The sequence below is a fragment of the Conger conger genome, chromosome 16 (assembly GCF_963514075.1).
Source record: "Conger conger chromosome 16, fConCon1.1, whole genome shotgun sequence".
In the NCBI taxonomy this organism is placed as follows: domain Eukaryota; kingdom Metazoa; phylum Chordata; class Actinopteri; order Anguilliformes; family Congridae; genus Conger; species Conger conger.
Genome location: NC_083775.1, coordinates 32,373,905 through 32,395,422, shown reverse-complemented (window position 1 = coordinate 32,395,422; position 21,518 = coordinate 32,373,905).

The window sequence follows — 21,518 nt, the reverse complement described above, 5'->3', positions numbered from 1 at the left end:
TGAACCTATTGACCATGTTCCGCATGCATTTATGCATTTAGTGTCTGCCACATGACTGGCTGATTAAATATTTGCATTAACAAGTTGGTGTCAAAGTCTATCTAATAAAGTGATCGCTGAGTGTACTTTTTAAAAAGAGAAAGGGAAATCTGGCCAGAAGAACATCTGGTAAATGCAGTCACACTTGCCTCCACCTTACACATTTTCCTGTTATGCTTGGGTGTGCTGGGGTCCAGCCCCTGTCATGAGAAACGAAGTGCTCGAGTGCCTGCAGACCACATCTGCATGCTTTTAGTTGCCGCCTCATGATTGGCTGATTAAATATTTGCATTAGTGTATGTACTATTTACTAAATATACTGCCTACTTATTTTTTGTATGCAGTATGCTCCTAAATGCAGACCGTGAGTACATTGGATGAGAAAGTTAAGTGAAGTAATCTTCTTTCATGTGGTTTACTGAAAATATTATATTCATATTTCTGGGATTTTGCTGAGTGCATTTGGGGCACACTTTTCAGAAAGTAAAGCATACTTTTTAGTAGGTACCACAGAAATGAAGAGGCGGAGCTATCTTTGGGTTCAATCGCAGTCCAATAAATTAGAGAGGACTTAATTTACTATATTTGCTACATTTAGAGAACATTTAGCTTTCTCATCCAGTGTATTCAATGTATATACTCAGTAGCAGGCAAGTAAGCTGTTTCAGACGCAACCAAAGCTATAGGAGAAATGTGTTGTTGCCTTTTAACACCACCTCGGCCAAGAACGATTTCAGAAACTGTAAAACAGTTTTTGTTGTTTTTCAGCTAATTTTGTATCTCACCCCAAAGGAGCAAAAGCAAGTGCTCTCCACTTATCGGTTTTTTAAAATAAATTAATAAACTAAACTTTCCATCAAAATAAGTTTGCTAATGCAGTTAATGACGTGAGGACATCAGACAAGTGATTGACGGGAGCGGTGTGTGGTTGCCTAGCAACAGTAGGAAAGAAGCCCACGGTGCTTTTAGCACAGCAGGTTTCATAAAATCAGTCTGGCTGTGTGCCTCGCGTTTCTAAGCTGATCAAGCACATCCGATGTGATCGCAGCCCAAGTCAGGGGTTCTCGCACTTGTGTACCCCTGCATTATAGCAAGCTCTTATTTCTAAGTTCTTAATTAGACATAATAAAAGTTTTTAATGCCTATTTAAAGGTACAATAGTTAAGATTTGTTTTAAACATTGTTACAAGACCATTGTAAAGCCCTTCCTATCGTTGAAAAAGGCTCACTGACATGCTGACTCACCCTCTGCCTGTGTTTATAGTGTTTATAGAAATTCTGGTTTTGAAATATGCAGTTGACGGGCCGGCACTCTGTACCAAAACATTGTATAGCTGTGCAATAATTCAAACTCATTGGTTGAAAATTGGTTCCAACTGCCACAGGCAATGGCGTTTCCGTCAGCGCGTTTACGGAGAAGTGGTGGGATAAACAGAGCTGCGCTTTTGTTGCTGCAATTCCTCTCTTGACCGTTAGAAGTCCGAAATGACCGATTGTACCTTTAATCTTTCTGTCTCTGTTTGTTTATGACTCAATTTGCTGTGTATGCCATGAGGGATAATGCCCATGTTCATTTCCCTGGAGTTTTTGGTCAGACCAAATAAAGCTTTCATTTTCTAAGACTCCTTTAGAAAGAAGTTAAACACCTCAAAGTGTTCTTGTAGCATGGTTAGCTCAGCTAGTTCGCTAGTAAGCATGGTGAAGTGCAGTGAAAGCGAAGGCTGGTAGCAGGTTATCGCTACACTCCCCGATGACGTAACCCTCAAATTCAAAAGAACGTTGTTGCCCTTGGCTAGAGGCAAGTTTGTCTTTAGCTGACTGGTAACGTGTTCGTTCAACAAATATTTGGACAAGTGAGAGGCCGGGGTTCAAATCCCACCTCAGACTCAGGCAAATTCTCACCTGTTACATTCACACCCGGTCACTGAAACTGAAACAAGCCTAACTTGCGTACAAAGAAGATTCACATATGTTTTAATTAAAACAGCTCTTTTTCAACAACTGAATTTTATTTACTGTAGCCTACAATGTAGTGTGAATGTTATGTTCCTGTGTTCTGTCCTCTGTTAGTTTCATTGTTTATTATCATTATTCTTGTAATTTATTATTTTTCATATTTCATGTCTGGTGTTCTGTTTATATTCATTAGTCTTTGCACTTGTCTTCCCCTGTGATGTCTGAGTCTGAATGTTTACTAGCCCAGTCACTCCCCTGTCTGCGTGCACCACTATTTGGGTGTTTACGGTAGTTCCGGGGTTCAATCTTCCTTCCAATCTTGCATTCCTTACTTCCTGCTTTCTCTCCATTTCATGTTTGTACATAGGACTAATATACTAATCCCAACTAACATAGAAGTTGTACAGTACTAATTATACTAACACACTAATATGTTTGTCAAACTAACAAACTAACATTCACTAGTTTTGGGTATTTGTAATTTAAATCACTTAACTAACTTACTAACGCATCTCCAGTTTCAATTCTGTTCTGTAACTCCGCCTTCCTATTCTATCACTGATTACTTGCTTAGTTTCAGCGTAGTATTCGCACCTGTCTCACTGTATCCCTGCATCTCCTGATTCTCTGCAAATTGTCTACTCCCTAGTCCGGAGCCGTTTGTATTACATGTGTGTCTTTGTGATTCCAGTCCGCGTTTTTGTTTCCCTCTCTTTATTGTCCTATTACCCTATCATGTGTCTCACCTGATGTTTATTTGTTAGACCGCCCTCACTCCCATGCCCTGCCTAGTTTGTCTCATTCCCCTGTGTATTTATACCTGTCCTTTTCAGTTGCACGCTGCTAGTTCGTCTTGTCCTGTTTTTGTTCCCGAGCCCTTTATGCCTTCCCCTAGTTGTTCCTGAGTCCTTGCCCTTGTTTTTTTTGGATTTCCTGGTTTTGACCCCTGCCTGCTTCCCTGGACTCTTCTCTGCTTGTTATGGATATCTGTACCTCTGCTTTGTTGGACTGACCCCCTGGTTTTTGACCCTGGCCTGTTTTTTGACTACGCTCTGTCTGCCCCTCCATCTGCTAGTAAACCTGTCATTTTCCAAACCCCTGTCTGCTTCTGGTTCCTCTGTCCTCCCCGCCGTGACAGTGAATGTGTGCATGTGGTGTGTGTCTGTAGATGTGTGTGTGTGTGTGTGTGTGTGTGTGTGCGTGTGATTGCTCACCTCACGTCAGCCACCACTTCTTATCAAGTCAGGCTGTGGAAGACAGTTGATATGCAGCACAACAGGTGGACCGGACATGGAGGAGACGAATCGACCAGCGAGAGTTAGTTTGGCTATATCTGAGTCGCTATTAATCTGGCGGACTGAAACCCCACCGTGCCCTGGGCAATGCTTAGACAATTGTGACCTGCTCTATCAAAATCAGTCATATTGACCCCAAGATGTATTTAGTTTTATAAACTAATCGAAAGAGGAGAATGTAATCTTTCAAACGATACCAACGATATATAGTCTGGGAGTACCGACACATGGTTAACAAAACTCCAGGGCTGTAACTTGTCTTCGTAGCCTATGTATACACCCAGTAAAACAGTATATTTACTCGGTACATTTACTCTTGAGATTAAGACATACAGACCATGAAAGCAAATACATTATCATGTCGCCACAAACGCAGCTGATTTGGTTGTTTGTGACAAGTGAACAGTGACAAGCTGGCGATTCTCCAAACAATGCACAACTCAAGATGTCATGTACTTTCACTTTGACATCTTGAGTTTAAAAGCCTAAAAACTATATTTTTACTCTGTATTTGGCATTAAGACGCGCAGATTATGAAAGCCAAGATATTGTTCTACAAAATGAAGATGAAAGCCTAAAACAGGCAAAAATGTACATTTTTACATAAACGACGATTTAGCCTGTGTGAAATTGGCCGTCGCGACGTATTATGATAGAGCGGGTCACAATTGTACATTGCATTTGGCAGCACCGCAACTGTGCTGCGATGCTGCCAGACACATTTGGCATTTTTTGGATGGATTGTTTCCATCCTTGCAGGAGAGCCTTAGGCAGACATCCCACCCTTGCCCAAAAAAAAAAAAAAACCCAGAGTGAGCGACCGGAGGGGGTGGTCTCTCCTGCACACTACTGTCTGTGGTTTGTCAGTTAGCCACGAGATAAAGTGAATGTCTAAACTTCACTCCTGCCTGTGGTGCAGACTGCTGATTTGTGGGAGATGTCTGACCACTCGTGGGTATCATGGAGCTGGTGACAAATTCCTGCCCTTTGGATGAGCCACTCAGCGGCCCTAAGTTTATTTGTATTTGTACACTTCTGGATTGCATGCTCTTCGTCCACATGCTAGATCATATGCCTACATTTGTCCAGTGCCCCTTTAAGAGGATCCTTTAAAAAAAAAAAGAAAAAGAAAAAAAATTGGCTCGCCCAATTCCCTCCCTAATTTTGAATGCGCAATTAGTTATTTACAGCTGTGTTCATGCCGTAATCCCCTCAGCCGATTTGTTATACACGTCCGCAGTTCTCCGCCGGAACACGTGAGGTCCCCAGCCTGCTTCTTTTCACACCTCACGGAGCCAGGGTACTGCAAAGCCTCGTATAGCTCCGACAAGCACAGAGCTGCAATTGGGTGAGATTGTGGAAAAAAATAAAATAAAATAAAAATAAATAACTAACAAAAAAAATAAAAAATACTATTTATATTATAGAATTATATAAGATAAGATTTGTCTTGGAGACAGCAGTGCATATAGAAAAACCAATACAGTCATCAACGGTGGTAACAAACATACATACTTTGTATATACTCAAATACAGCACATGCATACATTCATAACAAAACAGAATGGGGCTGGTTTAGATGGTGTAGATGGCTCTGATGGACAGGGGAAAAAAGAGTGCTTTTAACAGTTCAGCCAAGATGTGCGAAAAGCAAAACATAGATATTAATATATTATACATAACATATAATCTTGTACCTGTAGTGAGATGGATTTGAGTAGCATGAGCCTGAAAGTGTATTTCAGGGAAAAAGCGTGAGTGCTGGCAACCCTGCAAGCAGCAAGTCACTGGAGAGTCAGAGAGTGATGAAATAGACCCCTAACCCAGTGGTTCTCAAACTCGTTCCTGCATGCCAGTGTTCTCTCCAACCACAACTGCAATCCCAGAATCATTAAGTTAATGTAATACAGGCTTGGCTTGTTTTCATTAGTTTGGTCTTTGAATTCTTCATTGTCTTCCAGATGGTAGGTTTTAGTGGCCATGTGTCCGCAATGTCACCATTTAGGGGCCTTCTGATTCACCTTAGTTTTTCAGTTGATCAGTGAAAAAAAGTAAAAGAGTTTTCGCACTCTATGTAAATGTTTTTTTTTTTTCATGGCATGCATCGCTATCTCTGACATAACTTGGCTTAAGAGGGTAAATAATCCATCAAACTGCGAAAAGCATAATTAAGAAAAATGAACAGCTTGATAAAATTCTGGGATGGAACTGTGGTTGGAACGAAAAACCTGCATACACCGGGGTCCTCCAGGACTGAGTTGGAGAACCACCGGCTGAACCATCCCATCCCTGAGCGAGGCAATCGGCAGTTGCCCATTGGGGCTCCAGAGTACAGATGGCAATGTCACGTCTGGCTTTGATCCATGACTGTGGAGCTCCGCCACGCACTCGAATCTTAGTGTTAGTGTTAAATCTTCTTCCATAATTATTTATCTCACTTTGCTCAAAGGGATTCTCCAATAATCTATTAATATACAGTATGTTCTTGTTACATAACTGGCCGGCTCGATCTGGTCACCCATCACGTGACCATTAACCTTTGTGTACATGCCCTATATGTACAACAAAAGATGTTTTCACATGTTTCCTGATGCTGGTTGTAAAATAATCTGTGAAATACAAAAGTTTTTTGTTTGAAAAAGCCTGACTAATCCTTGAGGTACAACCCATGGATGGTGGTGTTGGGTGATGGAAGGTGGGTGATTATGCGAACTTCACAATATGATTAATACAGCACTGAATTGTATCCCTCACAGGGACAAAGTAGCACGGTTTGATTGATTTCTATCGAGGGTGCAAGGTTGCGGCAAGTGCGATTTGACAAACAGGCTGTCGTTGCTCTGAAAAACCAAAGTGTGACACGAATAAATGTTCAAGCGATTACTTTCTGAATGTAAATATTAAACACCTGTTAAAGGAGATTATCCATCAGACCCATTGATTTCAACCAGAGGAGGCTAATGAAAATACACATCCTGGCCATTTTGCTTTTTCATCCATTCCCCCCTTCTTGGGAGGTCATTATTATTGCATTTGTAATTTTCAGAAAGGAAGAGGAAAAACAAGAGTGAAGACTCTTGGAGTGGGGTTAAATAACATTAAATAAATTGACGAGCAAAAAACTACAGGAACGAATCACAATACATAATAAAAACAAAAAACAAGAGTCAAAAGGCAACATAAATATTAATCTCTGCACCACCGTTTCCTCCAGATGTGCAGATATGGAGAGATGGGTGTTGAGTCTCAGAGGCCGTGCGTCTGCATGTCCCCTTTCAAATTATCTTCGGCGAAAAATTCACTTAGAGTGAATAAACATCTGGGAGAACGGCTTAAAAATGATTTGCAGCTTCTGCTGATTAAATCCTTCAAGAATCAATATCAGAATGTGATATGAATATGTTTAACTCAATGTGCTGAAATAAAAGTGGCTAAGAGTGGGAAAATATTGGGCAATTTTATCCCATTTTCAAAACGATGCTTACAAGCCTTTAGAGCTGGGCTACTCAACTCCATGTCATTTGCTTCAACAATGCGATTTCACAACTTAGCTTATTATCTGAAGCAAGCAGGTAAAGTAATTAGTGAAATCAGGTGATGTAGAGCATGTTAGGAGCAAATCCGTGCAGACACTGTCGTCTGTAGGATGTGGAGCTGAGTAGCGCTGATTTAGAGTCTCACGGAGGGGTCATATGACTCTAAACTCTTACAACAGTGCGTTTTGCCGTTATAGTTGAAAAAATACATGGGTTACATAGTCATAACACAGCTTTGTGAAAGAAATAATGGAAAGTCACTGTTCTCCTGTTTCTGACGTACCGTAACATGCATTCAATACTCCATTATTTCCTCCTCACAAACAAAATAGTGATCATTAATGATTTCATTTCTTCCCAACGTACATTTTATTGTAAATTAAATATCACTGAATTTACTGCATAAATGCTGCAAAAAAGCTGTATTTCTAGTGCAAGTCTTTTCTACAATCTACAGTCAGTTTAAGAGGTGAGAAGTGATGTTTTTAGCTGTAATACTGTAAATGATAATTCCCACAGTCACAGTTTCCATTACTTGAATTGCTTACTTTGTGTGTTTATAAGTAACATTGTCTACTCTCTATCCTTGATGATTGACCCCTAAAACTAATGATGCATCCATATGTTTTTCACCCACATTGTGATGAAGAAGGACATCAGATATTAACATTAATGTTAAAAATCGCTCAAATTCCCTAACTGTACAATCTTTAGAAACTTTTCTTTTTGTGTATCATGGTTAAGGTCCTGTTCAGAGTTCTCAGATTGAGGGGACTGCTGGCTAGTCAGACATATATAATAACAGACCCAGCAGGCCGATCAGTCCTGCACTGTCGGGATGAGCTGGATAATATTATTCGCTTAATCGCCCCCTTGTGACATGGGCTGTGCACACCCTGCATCAAACAAGATGCTTGAAATCAACTAAACAAACCCACACTGACGTGATGTTCGCTCCCCGGACTGAAAAAAAGAAAACATCTACAAACTAGAATCTCCAATCCCCAGGCTTGCAAAGAGCCAATACATCAGATTTGCTTCCTCTGAATGATGCAGTGAATTCAGGAAATTTCTATCGGGATTACCACCGTTCTGATGTCTTGGCTTGAACATTTCCTCTCCTATCAAGAAAATCACCACCAACAAAACTATGGTAGTACACTACAAATAATATTAGTCAACCTAACAAGATGGTCCTGCTGAAAAAAACAAAAATAAAACAGCTCAAGCTAGGTTGTGAAACAGCTGGTAGCTGGTTGGCCATTTAGACCAGCTCCATACTCAACATGGTTTGACCACTCAAGCCATGTTTTTAAAGCTGGTCATAGCTGGGTTTGACACCAGGGTCACCAATCCCTCAATCCATTCATGCACGCTTCTCTGTCGTCATGATGAAAATCAGGCATAGGATAAACTGTTAGTAATCTCTTTCTTTTTCTTTTCTCTTTCTTTCCCAGCAGGCTATTCAAATAAACTTCTTTGCAAGCACTAAACCTGCAAGTTTTATATTCTTCAACACGACACTGTCTTCAACACAGGGAGTCAAAAATGACCAAAACTTAAATTGTATTTCTCGTCTTTCATCTAATAATGCACTGAATGCATGGCTCAATCCTAACCTACGGTAGAACTGTGTATTCTAACATCCCATACAATCTCTGTTTGTGTAAACTTGGCTCCATTATTTCTCAGCTAATTATGGTCTGGTACTCCACTGAGAAAATGTCAGGCTCTCTTTGGAAATATCATCTTCCACTGTTTAATAATTACTCAATTACATATGGTGGTGAGCCAGTATCTTTCCCCGCTGATCAGAAAAAATGGTATTAATGTCTTATTATATGTTACCCAAGAGACCAAGCATTCCTGGAACTGAAAGAATCATATAATCTCTTTGGTGCAACCGTCTTCTTTTATTTACAACTTAGTTACTGTACTCTCGATGCTTATGGAGTTCCCTGGGGCACTAATATTGACAGCCACCCGATCCATATAATTCATACCTCTGGCACTCTGTTCGGTCTTGTTTCTAAACTTTACTCTCCTCTTACTCAGACCACTTCACAACAACTGGCAGTTGGAATAACGATCTAAGCCTTCTTAATATAAACTGGTTGGATGTGTGTCCAATATTCGGCTTTCCTCCAGAAACCCTGATCTCCAAATAATACACTACAACTTGTTCGTGAGAACACGTCACACTCCACAGAAGCTGGCCAGGTTTCCATCAAACCACTCCACCAACTGTCATCTTCGTCCCCAAGGAACTCCAGGCACATTATGAGTATATGATGTAGGATTGCTCTGAGGTTCATGTTTTTTTTGGTATTCTGTGGCATGAGAATAATTACTGAATGCCGGGAAGATGTACCTTTTCTCCCTGCTTTGTTTTTGTTAAGTGATGACTCTGAACCCAATAACCTATGTTTGAGGCCATTTTTGTAAACTAAATAATGACCATGGGCCACAATAATATGTGTACTTGCACAAGTGCGAAGTGCACATTTTAATGCTGGGGATAACCTGAACCCATGCCTTAAATAATTCAGGCTGCTGAAAAGCGGTCCCTACTAGATAGATAATACCTGACGAATTGGACACTGATCGTATATAAAGTGAAAAAAATATGTACAAAAGCGGAGATGACTGCTTGCTTTGCTTTTACGGGAAAAACAAGACTAACTTCATGATTCTCATTTTCCTTGTTATTCCATGCTGTCACCCTGAATCGGCCGCTTGCTCCATTCGCTTCCCGTGTCTGCCGGAGCCCAGCTCACTGCCCGCTGCCCCTTCCCGTGCTCCCCTCTTATTCCCTCCCATCCACCTTTGTGAGGAATATAAGCTGATTGATCCAGAAATCCGATGGGATGTGCCGAATTGGAGGGGGGATGCGGGATCAAGCAGGGAGAAATCTCACACCTGAGCGAACCGGATCATTTATCTGTCTTATTGCTTTCCTGTCTTGTTGCCAGCTCAGCCCTCCCTCTCTTCCCCTTCCCACTGCTGTTTCATGCTGCTTTCCAGTGTAATTAAAGAGGAAAGTCTGGTGAGAGGGGGGATCAAAGGGGTGACATTTATTTTCGTTCCCCATGAGGATACAGAGAAGGCACACTCCGAGAAAAAAGGAATGGCTGCTACAGTTATGGATTTCTCTCTCAGTCTGATGCTAGTTCACTCTCCCCGTTTCTCTCCCTGCTCGAGATTAGATCTGTAAGTGAAAGAATGAGGCCTGAACGGCAAAGCAATCTTAAATTGTGTATTGACAGTTTTAAAGGGCAAAGTATGAATTATTTCTTTTAGTGAAATTTTGTGTGAGATAGAATGGCATATGACTGCATTCTCTCCCTTGCGCCCATATCGATCTTATCTTGGGATAGATGTTTTACATGACAGAAGGATTCCGGTTTTTTTATTGCAGGGAGAAAAAGAGGCTTATCTGCCTCAATTAATTTTCAAAACCTATATCCTCAATGTTTACTAAGAGTGTGGAAAGGCGCTATGAAAGAATGAGAAGACCAGAGATAACCTGTTGTGTATGCTTTGGTGCTGCACAACATACATGCACACCGCCTCATGTATTGACCTACAAGTCTTGAGATTCTACTCCTTGAAGCTCAGAGGTCTTGGGACTCGTTATGTGACTCTATACTCAGAGGTCTTGGGACTCATTACATTACCTTACATTATTGGCATTTGGTAGATGCTCTGGATAAGACTACAGTTGATTAGACTAAGCAGGAGACAATCCTCCCCTGGAGCAATGCAGGGTTAAGGGCCTTGCTCAAGGGTCTGTGCAGATCTTATTGTGGCTACACCGGGATTAGAACCACCGACCTTGCGGGTCCCAGTCATGTACCTTAACCACCACGGGCCGCCCCGACTCGTTACGTGACTCAATACTTAGAGGTCTTGTGACCTGGATTTGGCTGCTAAAACTCTGAGGTCTCTTGGGACTTGTAGAAAGCTCAGAGTGTGGTATGGTGGTATCACCCAAATGTCCTAACTGTATGTACCACAGTGCACAGTATACTGATACATACACACCAGCGCTAGTGGGTTCTGTATTTCTGAAGCTGAAAAAGACATCTGTATCTGTTCTACCAACTATATTATCTGTATCCGTATCCATACTCGTCACTTAACCTGGAAGTGGGCAGGGAAGTGTTGCGTGGCAGCTGTTTGATCAGTCCCAACGCTTTGTATGGTTACTTCTGACTTTCACCTTTACTTTTTAAAATTATTTTTACCATTGCACAAGCGAAGGGGCAACTGCGATCTGCGAGCCACAGAATGGAAAACAGCTTGCCGTTAATAGACGATATTCAGATAGATTATATTCTAAATCAGTCTACTGCACCTTGCATGCTGAAATGAGTTGAAGGAACACACTGGGTAACTAATTGTAAAATCAAGTTTTGTTATAAACACTTGTTGGTTCACTGTGCAATGTATTCAGGACATTTTGGTTTCGTTGACTTTTTTGAAGATCAACGTTGTATGGAAACCGTCACCTCGTTCAGATCAGCACCTTGGCGCTGTCTAATTCCAAACGGTAAAATCGGCTATTTAATAATACTGGCCTATCACGCAAGTTTATGTTACACATTGCTTACTGATATAGCTACTGTAGCCAATGGAAATAAATAAATAACAAAAGCGAATCCTCAGATTATCACAGATAATGATCCAATTGCTCGTACAGCACTCATGCTTAGAAAAATGTCATTAATTGTACCGGATACTCGATCTCCTGGGAGATCTGTAATTCTGCTGTGTCCTTTTGGACTTCCCATAAATGCTATGCTGAACAGGCCTCCCACATTCCACATCCTTAGTTTGCCCAAATAAGACAAGGAATAGGGCTGTAACACGCCACCCCACCACCAAGAGACTCCCCCTCCTCCAGGAAGAGAGATCGTATACTCCCCCATAGTCTAGAGATAGTAATATGATGCTTTGTATTATGATGTGTGACCTTAACAACTATTTCTCTACATACTTAGAGGTCCAACATAGTGGCCCATCTATATCCCATACTTTCACATAGCTCTCAATTCAATCAGTCCGCATCTAGATCTTTCCTCGTGACCATGTTCATCCCTTTATTGCCACAGTCCACCCTTTTTCAAATGGAAACTTCCACCAGGATAATGTATCATGTCACAAACTATGGATCATCTCAAGCTCATCTCTATCATCAGAGAAATGACAGTGGCTTCAGTTTGCTCCATTGTTCTGCCCTGTTGCCAGATGCCAGTCCAATAGAGCACCTTTAGGATGAGATGGAACTGGAGGTTCACAGAATGAACGTGTGGCCAGAAAATCTGCTGGAACTCCATTCGAGTCCAAGTCCCTAATGTTCCCAGCACATTGTTGAGTCCTTGCCACAAATAATTTAGGTTGCTGTGGAAGTAAACCCAGGCCACCCTGTGGGTCGGGGAGAGCCCTCAGTCCTAATTCTGTAGCTGAATTCTGTCAGAACATAAAATATAAGGACATCAAAGAACATCTAAATAGATGACAGAGCAGAGCAGGAGAACTTTTATATTGTATGTGCCTTATCCTGTGAAGAGTCACTCTTCAACTGTCAGTGGGGTTCTGCACTAATACCTGACTTTTATCTACAGTACCATTAAATATAATTTATTCTGCTCTCTTATTCTGCATTGATTCTGCTCTGTCAAGTAACTTGTCGAATACCTAGAAAAAAGAAAATATTTATCCATTCCAAAAAACTATAGCTTAATCTTGCTGGTCATAAATTATTATTATTTTTAATCAAAACTGTGTACTGTCAAATACAATATTTTTCCATTTTACATGAAACATATTTTAACAAAGAAACTTTCTCAAAAAAATGTTATGCTCAATATGCACTGCCCACTTTCACACACATTGCAACTGCTATCAACTCAGTAAACAAGTGCAAACAAGCACACTTCTTCTCATGACATCAACCTGCTGTTTCTTATCTCTTCACAGTCCATAAGTTGAAGGTTCATATGTGCAGCTTGAGCTAGCTGACTGCAAGCACCCGATCGACTAGTATGGGCAGTGGATGCTTGTGATCGATGAGATGGATGGATGGACAGGATGGAGTCTCTGAAGCCCACTGACTCACTCCATCCTTGGGTGGCACTGTGGCCAATTATTCACAGTGCTGCTGGCCACCAGGAGCTCTGGCATGGTCCAGCGCAGACAATGGGGCCCGTCCACACACACACACACACACACACACACAGCCACAGGCCAGCTAACAGCCTGTTTTAAACCAACAAAGTTCAACAACTTACACCATGAGGCTTTTTACAGCAACATTCAGTCGCCGTTCCCCTGGCTGAAACAATGAGAGCAGGTAGGGTATGAGCTTCGTGGCTCCTTTGAAGTCTGGCTATTGATCCAGCTGCAGCAGTGATCAATTGCCGGCAAAGGATTATATCAGCAGACCCTGCATATCCATATCCGCCTCATAACTTGAGTGTTTTTGTTAGCAGGATGATGTAGCTGCTGCCTGCAACATGCAGCAGAAAGATGGATTCTCATTATAGCACTGCTAGCCCTGCAGGCTCTCTCTGTACCACTGCATCAACTTTAATGCCATCAAGACCATACGCAAACTGGCAGTAGTAAGACTTATATACTATATACTTATATACTATATATACTATATTCTCCAGTTCAAATATCAAATACAAACATGCCGTATTAGAATTGTCCAAAACCAAAGTGCCCTTGCCCTAAAAATGATCAAATACAAGTTAGAATGAGATAATCAGGGGGAAAAAATGAGTACATGGTACAGTTCGTTTCCTACTTTCCTATGTAGTATCCTGCTGAAGTCAACTTGAAAGATCTTTGTACATTTTGTTCATCCCTTACGAATTTGAAAATGTCTGTCTCATTTGCAGAGCCTGAATGGATTAACTATTGAGTGTTTTTTACCTCAAGGTTCAATAAGAAGACAAAGGAGGGCAAACACATCTCCCACTCTCAGCCAGACGAGTTCAAAAACAAACAGAACAGCAAGCAGACAGCCAACCTAGACAGCCAAATCCAGCACTGTGTGAATCAAAGTAAGTGAGTCAAAAAAAGCAAAACTATCGAGGGGCGAGTACGGATGTTTAATTTTAACATGACGCAGTGCAAGATACCATTTAGCTTTTGGGAAAACTAAGCAGTAGGTACACTTTAGTGGAAAAGCGAACATTGCTGGGCTGAATGACCTGTTATCATCTTTATGTTATGTTATGTTTTATGTTATGTTAAGTTATGTACTGTAATGTATCGTATTGTACTGTACCATACAAATGAACTTTGGTTCACAAGCCTAGATTACAGACCATCACCTTTGCCTGGTGCCTGGTAGGGTCTTATATGCTTGACGTGCAGTCTGTAGACTCTCTTCTTTGAAAAAGACCATCTGTTATTGGCTGGAAGTACAGTGGGTTTTCTAAGGAAAAACGCTATCCTTCTGAAGCCCTGAGGGGAGGGGATGCAGGCGAATACCTAGCCAAGTCAAAATCATACTCGGTTTGGCTGCCACTGTCAAAGAGTGGTGCTAGTGACAGTAGAGGGAGGGACATAATCAGTTGTTTGGCAGTAGGTCGGCTAAATCCTTCACTATTTGACAGGTACAACTATTAGCACTCCCAATACTTGGGCCTGTGAAACTATATTGACATTCTTTATGTGTTAAACCCACTACATTAATTATGTTCTTTGAAAGATTCCATTTGTCCAGCATTTGACACATTAAAGCAATCCATAAAAGTTTTTTTTTTTTTGCCTAGATTGTTATTGCTGTGTAGGATAATGCTTAGGAAACTAGGCTTGCAAGCCAAGTTCCCTTGCTGTGGTTGTACATTTGATTTCCAGGTGGAGCACTGCCATTCTATCCACAGAGCAATATACTGAGATTCAGTAGCCTAAATATCCATCTGTATGAATTACTTAACCGTATAAGTCAGGTTGCCTTTGTTAATCCAACGCTCCCATGTTGCTTGACACTATTTTACCAGAAAAAAAAGAATCAATCAATTAATTCAATGAAATTAATTTCAGCAATTTGTGACCTGGTGAATGCATGAATTTACACATTTATGGTTTGGGTCATGGGAATGCCTCCCTGCTAAAGCACTGTCATTGTAAGCAAGCTGCTTGGCCTGAATTACTCCTGTGAATATCCAGACATAAGAATTGATCATATGTGTCAAGCTAAAGCTCTGTGAATAACCTTGTAGAAGGCTGTCTACCAAGCAAATAAAGCAATGTAATGTTCTGCACTAATTGGCCAGAGTCTGCACCTGTCCCACAGGCTCTTTGCGTTAAATGAAGGCTGCTTCTCTGGACACGGAGATTCTTACATCGTTTCCTATGTTATAAAAAGTAATTAAAACGTGTGGGCTGGGCGCACAAACATCCGGAAGACTCGCGGGAATAATCACAGTCTGACGGCATTAGCGATAGTTGCCAGCCCGAGTGGGCGTATGCGGCGATGAAAAATTAGGAATGCCTTCTTTTTACCTGAGACAAAAACGGTGACAAAGGATTCATTACGTTCCCTATGGCTGAGGGGGAAGTGTGTATTGCTTATCGTGCACTTTGTGATGTAGGGATTGTTAGGGCTCAGCAGAGAGCCATTGTGCAGTAACTAAAGGGGCTGGAAACATCCATGCTGTGGATAGCCTGGCCGATTCATCGTTTTTAAAGACAGTGATTACCCCAGGAAAAATGGGTACCTGGTTATGCAAAGAACCCTCTCTGTGAGTTTGTTTTCTCCTCATTACGCAACCGGCCCTGAAATCTACTGTTTTCACATGCTGAGTGTGACTGCTCTGGAATGGGCTTCTGCATTTGTGGAGAATGGTCTTAGTTAACAAACATTTGAAACTGCTGGTTTAACCCCTTAAGTCTCACCGGGCCAGTGAGTTTTTTTTTGCATTTATTCCCTTTCTCAGGGTGCAATTTTCAATCACTATGGTAACAGGATATACCGTTGGAAAGTTTTCAAACTTCTTCTCATCTTAAGATGCCATAGCTTTTGGGGCAACAGTTTATTATTTTGTAATGTGGGTGTTAAAACAAGCATGGGGGGGCCTCACCTTCTCTGCACATATGTCTTCACATACTCCAAGAAATAAGGTAATGTCCCTTTCACAACAAGGGTCCAGACAACCAAATGCATAATAGTTTCTCATTCTAACAATGTGCCAATGTACATCCAACGTTGATAGAATGTACATTGTTTACTTAGTATTTCTTTACATTAATGGCATTTGGCAGATGTACAACAAAGTACATACCCATAACCAGGGATAAGTGCGCTGAAAGACCCTAGAGGGAAGTACAATTTCAACTGCTACCTGCACAACAAAGAAAAGGGCCAATTTGATCATCTGATATTTTTTTATTTTTCCAAACCACAACATGCAAGTGAACAAACCCCTTAACTCTTAATTTCTCTGGAGGAATTCTCATTGTTGTCCGTTTCACTATTATACTTCCACAAAAGTACTTCTACATAGAAATGCTATTATCGACACTTACTGTATACTCTCTCAAACATGATGAGCCCAAGTACGAGAATCTCTGACCAGTATTGGTCATATAGTTTAGAGAAAATTCAGTATAACTTCAGTTCATCAAAGAACCGACTATGGGTGTACAATGTTATTAAAGTAATGACTAAAAAGCATTTTAGCTAAAGACATTATGTTTCCAATGGTATATAGTTTGTTAGGCTTGCATAAGACAACACAGATTTTTTTTGGCTGCGTAACCATACCATAGCATTTTCCATATGCATGCACTTCGGCAAAAACAGGTCTTTTGGCCAAAAAAGGTTGAGGTTTCGCGTCAAAAAAATTATTTTGCGATGCTTACGTCGAAATAGAGGACTTTCTTAGGAGGAGTTCCAAGGGATCTCTCGTCAGAGTGAATATTTCTGAGGAAGAGCGTGAAAACACTGTTGACTCCACAACAGAGGGAATTTTCAGTGACGTGACCCCATTTTATATCGCATCTAAATACATTATCAAAATATTGTATTATTATTCATTATGCTTACAAATAAGGAGCCAGTCTGCTTTTGAATAATAAATAGCCTTTATTTAGCCCTCTCCTTGCAGGAAAGCAAACACTTTTTTTTCAGGATAAGAAGTATTGTATAGTTCAGGAAGCAAAATGCTTAAGGCAGTCATGCAATTGTTCTGTCTAAAAACAGTTACGCATGTACAGCAGTCAAGTAAATTACATATTATTTATTTATTTTATTTTATCATGTTTATGTTCTGTATTGCAACTTTTTTTTATTTTATTACAGAATAAAAATAAATCACTTGTGCAAGTAAAAATGTGTTTGCCTCCTTCGAAAAAACAAACATTTGTTTGCTTGCCTGCCTAACCCTCCACTCCCCGCCTTCAGAAGGGACCAGAATTATGCCTGTAGTCAAAAGGGTTCATTTTGGCTATGTCATTTTCAAGCTTGTGTCAAGAAAATGTGATACAAAATATACATCGCTAACAGGCTGGGACAAGCCCATTACCTACACTAAATCAAAAGATAAAAGGAATGCATATATTTATGTAAACACTTACTGTAGGTATATACTTGCATATGTGGTGATGTCAACCAGACCTGGGTCAAATATGAAATAGTTTTGGATTCAAATACTTTTCTATGCCTTACTGAACTTGTCTGGTACATTGGAACTTATGAAATACTCCAAATAAGTGCAAACCCCGCCTTCTGGTTCTCTTGGTTGGCTCAATTGTACCAGGTAAGACATGACAGAAAGGTATTTGATCCCCAAGCAATTTCATTGGCAGAACTCAGGTGCTCGTGACAAACACCAATAACAGACTCCAAAGGCAATCAAAAGCCAAGAATCAAATACTGAAAGCTTTCTTATACATGCACTAAGGCAATTCAATACACCTGACTAATCAGAAACAGCTGCGAAGCTTTCCAATTACTTTTGGTCCCCAAAAATCGAGGGACTATTTATAAAAAGGGATGTAATTCCTACACGGAATTGCTTCATATCAAATCAAATGTGCTGGAGTACAAAAACAGTCCAAATACTTGCAGACTGCACTGTATGTATAAAAAGTGCTGTAATCTCTACAAAGTGAAAACAATATGTACAGAAATGCACTCATAAGTAATCAAAGCTAAGAATCTGCTTTTAAATAACATGTGAATTGTTTATTTTCAATCTAAAACTGTGGAGTGCAATGCCAAATCAAGAAAAACAACATCCCAAACATTATGGCTCCATCCTCACAAAACTACTGCAATGTGCATTTGTATCAAACTGCATGGCTCTGTATTAAAAATAGCACCTTCTATACGATATACTCAGTCGTTAATTTGGCTCTCTTCAAAAAGGCTTTGGCTCTGGGCTTCAAAAGGACAGGGAACATCCCAAAATGGATTCCCTTGCATCAGCCATCTGTAGTTTATCAGCAGAGCCGATTCAGAGCAGGCCTCCTCCTGGATAGGCTGCTGCAGAGTGGCTCCGTCGGCCGTCTGAACTTTAAAGCGCTCGTCTGGCAGGTAATCGAAGGGGAGCTCGTCAGATTTCAAGTAGCAACTGCCACAGCGGCGGGGTGAGCTCGGGTGAGCACTCTTGCAGACGCACAAGGTCCCTACAGGGTTAAAACTCCCAATTCCCCCTGATGCTGAAAATTCTTTGTACGTAGCCAAGTTCAAAGGCCATCTCTAAACACGATGTGCCCGTGGCGGAAAGTACCGGTAAAGGAGATGGAGTTTGACATTCCCTGGCCCCAAGCGCTCATCCTTTGGTCAGAAGCTGACTTTTTTTATGTGTCATTTCTTGGAATAAACGTTTCAAAAAAACTTGAGAAGAAAAAGGTAGGGGTAGGGCCGAGGATGGGGGGGGGGGGGAGTTGTTTGCCACTGAAGAAGGTTCAAGTGTTTTTTGGACAATCGTTGAGCCTCCCAAACCACTGTGTTTGCCAATGAAATTTTATACATTTACAACCAAGGACTATGAATATGAGCCATGGTTGCATAATTCGCCAGGGACTTCAAAAAGTAGAGCCACTAGGAAGGTGAAGACTGGGAAGAAACACAAAGGTTTCTTGTGGGGCGGCCTGTAGCGTAGTGGTTAAGGTACATGACTAGGACCTGCAAGGTTGGTGGTTTGATCCCCGGTGTAGCCACAATAATATCCACGCTTGAGCAAGGCCCTGCATTGTCTAAATCAACGGTAAGTTGCTTTTGATAAAAGTGTCAGCCAAATTATGCTATGTAATGGAATAGAATGATTTGAAATGGCAGCAGTATATAAGAGGGGGGGAGTATAGCGTGAAGAACCATGCTATCATCTGATGACACCAAGATTGAGCCTTGTGGATTGAACGCAAGCAGTGGACTATGTGGTTGTCAGATCTATGAGTGTTCTTGCGCCCCGAAAATCATTTGGCAATCAAGTCCTTGGTTTTCTGTATGTTCAGGGCCAGGTTTTTGTTATCATGCCACATAGTCGGCTCTCTGGGCAACTTCATCATTATTGCTCCTCAGCTCCAGGACTGTGGTCTCATCAGTAAATGATATGATTTGATTGCTGTTCCATAATCCCTGAATTAGTTCTAAATTTAAGATTGCAATTATTCATCCAGGAATTTTGGTTGGGTTATGACCTGATATTATCTTCACAGGAACATGCATTATCGGTACATACTTTAATGCAGTGCGTGACGTCATCAGTATATTCATTAAGCCCAGGGAACGTGTTTTCAAATATGCCGCAAATTGTGGAGTGGAGACAGTTGGAGCACTTGCTGACCAGCATTGCACAAATCCCTCAGTTACTGGCTCGTTCTTCAGCTTCTGTTTCTATGCTGGAAGGAGGAGAACGGAGGCGCGGTCAGACCTGTTAGGTCAGGCACGTGCCTGAGAGCGGTTCGCCCCTTTGGCCGCTGAGTAGCAACCATCCAATCTGTGATTGACATTGTATCTTTGTGGAAGAAAATAATACTTGTTCAAAGCAAATCCTCTTCTGTGAGCGATATTAATATTAAAAAGCATACGAAGTAGCTCAAGGCCTGTTTTATGCAGCTCATCTTTATCAAGGGTATGAATAATTTTGGAGGGCACTGCATGTATTGCAGTGGAAAACTTCCATGGAATCAGATCAGCATAGCAGAAACCCTCAGGTACAGGGGTTAACATCTTCTGCTTCCACCAAGCTTTATTGAAGTGCGCACAGAAAGACACGCAGCAGTACAAGATGTGGATGTTGTCTAGACAGGACAATTCCCCAGTGTATTTTTATACCTTTTCAGAAGGTCTCTTACCTTACAAACCTACATTTACTTACAGAAGTCTGTTTAATACCACCTTCTCCCTCCTTGGAGCATTATCTTAGAGTCAGTTTTCTAGTTTTCAATCCATGAGAGAAGGGATGTGTATGGCTGGCCCCAGTATATATTTGTAAGAAAGACCCCTGGGGTTATGAGCTGAAACAAGGGTTTAAAAGAAGCATAGATGTATAATATAAACCCATGTTAAAGGATACATGTTACAGTTACAATACAAAATTATGCAACCCCCCTGAGAATGAAGGATTATTGTTTATTTGAATACAGCCATGTCAAAAAAAACCCCAGAAAAACTGACAAATGCATTTTGGTGATCAAAGAGAGAGAATGGTCTTGTGTTGACTAGCTAGATCACTTTTCCAAATGCCTAAACTCAAAAGTGAAGCCCAGAAGAGGAGAGAACGTTGGAGTTGGAAAGAATGTTTTAAAGACCGGATAACGAAATGCTGGCGGATAACGACAAAACTGCTCATGGTAGCTCATCCAGCGGTGACTCAGCGAGGTGTGTAGAGGTGTGTAGAGGTGTGTAGAGGTGTGTACAGCCTTTCTGCTGTTTCTGACGCTTCACAGTGCAGTCGCGACAGCAGCGCGCTCATTCTCTAAACTGAAATTAATTAAAAACTATCTGAGTAGCACCATGGGTCAGGATAGGTTTGGTGGATTGACCATATTACATTACATTACATTACAGGCATTTAGCACATGCTCTTATCCAGAGCGACGTACAACGAAGTGCAGATCAAACACAGGAACAAGTGCGATGAGGACCCTAGACGGCACGGTTCCGAGTTCTAGCGTGACCACATACATACAATTTTTGAAGAATACATCAATTTACCAACTAGCATACCACGATTGGCAGCTAGAGTACAACAATAACATGCATAAGTGCTATTATAAAATGGTAGGCATTTATATAGCGCCTTTATCCAAAGCACTGTACAATTGATGCCTCTCATTCACCCATTCATACACACAGATGGCGATTGGCTGCGATGCAAGGCGCCAACCAGCTTGTCAGGACCATTTGGGTGTTGCTCAGGGACACTTCGACACAGCCCAGGCGGGGGATCGAACCGGCAAACCTCCGACTGCCAGACGACTGCTCTTACTGCCTGAGCCATGTTGCCCCATGGCATACACAAAGCGTCACATATTGTCAATAGTGAACGAGCGAGGAAGTTGCACCTAAGGCTTTCTGCACCTCTGAGAAAGAATGTGTAATTACATTTATCTGGCGTTTAGATTTAATTGAGGCTGCTGTGCCATTGCTTTTGCTATTTTTGGGCAACTAATGAACTGCATTAATAATTGTACTGGTGTTCCTGCTGCTCTCCCAGTTTTA